Source organism: Oratosquilla oratoria, unplaced genomic scaffold (assembly GCF_046742065.1).
Source record: "Oratosquilla oratoria isolate Oo_2021 unplaced genomic scaffold, ASM4674206v1 SCAFFOLD139, whole genome shotgun sequence".
Classification (NCBI taxonomy): Eukaryota; Metazoa; Arthropoda; class Malacostraca; order Stomatopoda; family Squillidae; genus Oratosquilla; species Oratosquilla oratoria.
This window is the reverse complement of record NW_027467495.1, coordinates 310,909-314,894: the sequence shown is the minus strand read 5'-3', so window position 1 is coordinate 314,894 and position 3,986 is coordinate 310,909.

Sequence of the window (3,986 nt, the reverse complement as noted above, 5' to 3'; positions counted from 1 at the left end):
CTAAAGCATAGTGTGGAAAGTAAATAGAGTGTGGATTACACAGTAATTTAGCTACTTTGTTATTCTTTTAATTAATGGCAAAGTAAATAGGTAATGATTACACTTGTCTTGATTCAGTACATATTTTTGTAATATTCTATATAGTACATGATAATCTTATTATATACATCTTTGCAGATGTATGGCATGGCTGAATGTTATCCAGGTCCCACAATTATTTAAAGAATCTGCTCAGGATCTGAACAGGAGTTACAGGCTATGCAGTAGACATTTCCCCCCAAAAAACTACACAAATGGAACAACCAGCTCCAGACTGTTCCAGAATGCATTACCTGATCAGAATCTTAATTTTATGTATTAAAGTTGTTTATTTGAATATATTGAACATAATGAATCGTTAGAATGTTATTTAAGTGGTTTGCTATTAAATAATCAAAGCATAAGTACTGTAGGAATGTTTAATTTTGTTGCAATATTTAGGTTATGTCTAATTTCCTTTGAATGTATGTGCAGGTGTAGCAACAATTCCTCCTATATCAAGCTCCATCACACCAGCAGACAATAATGGGGAGGTGGCATCTCAGGCTTCAAAATGCAGTATGTGGCTTCATTTACCTTGATTGTATGAGATATGGGTGATGTTAATAATGCTTGTTTTATATTGATGGTGATAATAATAGCATGTCTTGCAAATATCAATATTTGTAATATCATTCTGATACAGGTATTAAACCTGGCATAGATTATAAGTCTGCACCTGAATTGCCTGTAGCAATTTCTTATCTACAGTATATGGAATCAGGATTTGGTGAGTTAACAAAAAAGAAAAATCACAATAAATTGAATGATTATTATCTTCAATTCTTGATATTATGTGTTACAAATCCCATTTCCAGGTTCTCTGAAGCATGCCATAGAGGATGATTCACATGCATACACAGATTTAAATTATACATACATATACCAAGGCTTTTTCCCCCTTCCAAGGGAGGTAGCCAAAAAGGGGAAGGCATAAAAACACTCCCACCCATTTCATCCCCAAATACACTCCACACCCCTCCCACCCTTCCTCTCATCTGAGTACCTCCTGGATGACGGGTCATCCCTGCACCCCGCCCACCGCCCTGGGTCAGAAGCAGTGTCGCAAGACACAGTACATCCACAGCAAGGCCGCTTCATTTAATCGGCGACCCCCCCTCTCCGTCCCCCTTTGCATATAAGGAGAGGACGGGGAGAAATCCCTTCGGGCTGCGTCAAAATTTACTCACACATACTACCCCACCCCCCTGCCCATTCCTCCTCATGCAGTCACAACATCATCCATATACAACCATTCTCCACTCACCTCTGTCTTCCGTCCTCTCCCTTACTTCCTCAACAGACATTCCCCTCTTCCCCAAAGCCCCCTTCACCCCATCCATCCACCTCATCCTAGGACGTCCCCTCATGTTCACTCCCTCCACATCTGCCTTCCATACCTCTTTTACTAGTCTTTCTTCACTCATTCTTTCCATGTGTCCAAACCATCCTAATATTCTTTCATCAACCCTCTCTCCCAAATCCTTTTTCACCCCTGTTCTCCTCCTCACCTCCTCATTTCTCACTCTATCTAGCCTAGTAACCCCCGCCATACTTCTCAGACATCTCATCTCAAACACATTCAAACTCCTTCTCTCTTCTTCTCTTATGTTCCACGTTTCTGCCCCATACAGTGCTGTTGGCACAATCACTCCTTCATACAGTCTCCTCTTCGCATCCATTCCCAAATGTCTATTTCTCATTACACTCTTTAAACCACCAAGGCATTTACTCGCTTCTCTCAATCTACATTCTACCTCCACCTTCACTCCACCTTTTCCTGCTACACTTGCACCCAAGTATCTAAAACTATCCACTTCCTCCAGTCGCTCTCCCTTAATGTTCACTTCCAGTCTACTGCCACTTTCACCCCTTGTACATCTCATCACCTTACTTTTACCCACATTTATCTTTAGCTTTCTTCTATCACATACTCTCCCAAACTCTGCCACCAGCTTCCTCAATCCCTCCTCTGACCCTGCCACAAGCGCAGTGTCGTCCGCAAACAACAGCTGGCTCACCTCCCACTTTTCTCCATTTTCTTTAACCATCTCCAATCCCTGACTCACTACCCTAGCATTCACCTCTCGCACCACCCCATCCATGTATAAGTTGAACAGCCAGGGTGACATAACGCATCCTTGACGAAGTCCCACCTTTACTTCAAACCACTCACTCTCTCCATTTCCAATCCTAACACATGCTCTACTACTCACATAAAAACTCTTGACAGCTCCCAAAAGCTTTCCTCCTATCCCATAAATCTGCATAACCTCCCACAGTGCCTTTCTGTCTACCCTATCATAAGCCTTTTCCAGATCCATAAAAGCCCAAAAAACATCCTTCCCCTTTCCTATAGCTTTCTCACATATCTGTCTTACCACAAAGATCTGATCTACACAACCTCTACCCGTCCTAAAACCACACTGTTCCTCACCAATTACTCCTTCTGTTCCTCTCCTAATCCTCTCAATTAAGATTCTCCCATAAGCCTTCCCTACTACACTCAACAGGCTAATCCCTCTGAAATTACTACATTCACACTTGTCCCCTTTTCCCTTGTAAAGAGGAACTATACAGGCACTACTCCAGTCCTCCGGTACTCTACCCTCTCTCCAGCAAACATTAAATAATCTCGCCAACCAGTCCACCATCACTGAACCTCCCTTTTTCAGACATTCTGCATGACATCCATCCAGACCAGGTGCCTTACCTGCTTTCATCATCTTTACAACTGCCTTCACCTCATCCTTCCTTATTTCTCCTCCATTCACCTCACTCATCACTCTCATTTTCTTCGTATTTCCCACTGCAGCTATCTTTCCTTCCCTATCCTCCTTCACATTCAGCAACTCCCTAAAATATTCTGCCCATCTTCCCCTCACTGCCATCTCTTCCATTATCAACTCTCCATCTGTACCTTTTACCTTTTCTTCCCTACTTGATTCGCCTCCTCTTCCTCTCTTAATTTCTTTCCAAAACATCTTTTTATTACTCTCAAAAATTTCTGTCATACTCCTACCCCATTTCACATCTGCTCTCCTCTTTGCCTCCTTTACCTTTTGCTTTACTTCTCTTTTCTTTTCTTTGTACGTCTCATATGACTCCCCTGTCCTCTTTTGTAACCAATCTGTGAATGCTCGCTTCTTCTCTTCTACAACCTTCTTTGTTTCCTCATCCCACCATTCATTACCCTTTCTTCTATTTCCCCCTGTCCTTCTTGTTCCACACACCATCCTTGCACACTTTAAGACTCCCTCCTTGAACCATCCCCATTCCTCCTCCACACCCATCTCTGCTCTATCCTTTACTCCCTCCCACTCCTCCTTCAGCTTCTTTTCGTACTCCTTCTCCTTTTCCTTTTCATTCAAGGAGTTCACTCTAAGAACCTCCCTACCTTTTGTCCCTTTCCTCCTTCTCCATCTATCCTCCACTCTCAACTTACCTTCCACCAAAAAATGATCTGATATTCCCCCCACCCTCTCCCCTTAGAAAACAGAATACAAGTGGTATTATTATTTCTTATATAACATATAGATGTGCTTATGCCCTATTGCTGAATTTTTATGCTGTTATTATAAAGCTCATGTTTAATATATACATATATATATACAGACGCTCCTCTACTTACATTCATTCGTTCCACGTTTTTTCGATTTTACGTTTGAACTGACTGTAAAAAGAATTGTAAAAAAAAAATTTTTGAGTAAGTTTTTTGTTTAGCGCGCTCTCCGTAGTTCAAACGATACTTGTGCATGATGCTACATCCATTGTTTACATTGCACAAACGACAAACTGAACATGCCTTGCCTCCTCCTCCTCCTCCCCCTCCTCCTCCACCATCTCAATTTATGTTGCTTGAATTTAATTTATTTGAAATTAATGTTATTATTTTACAATGTTATGTG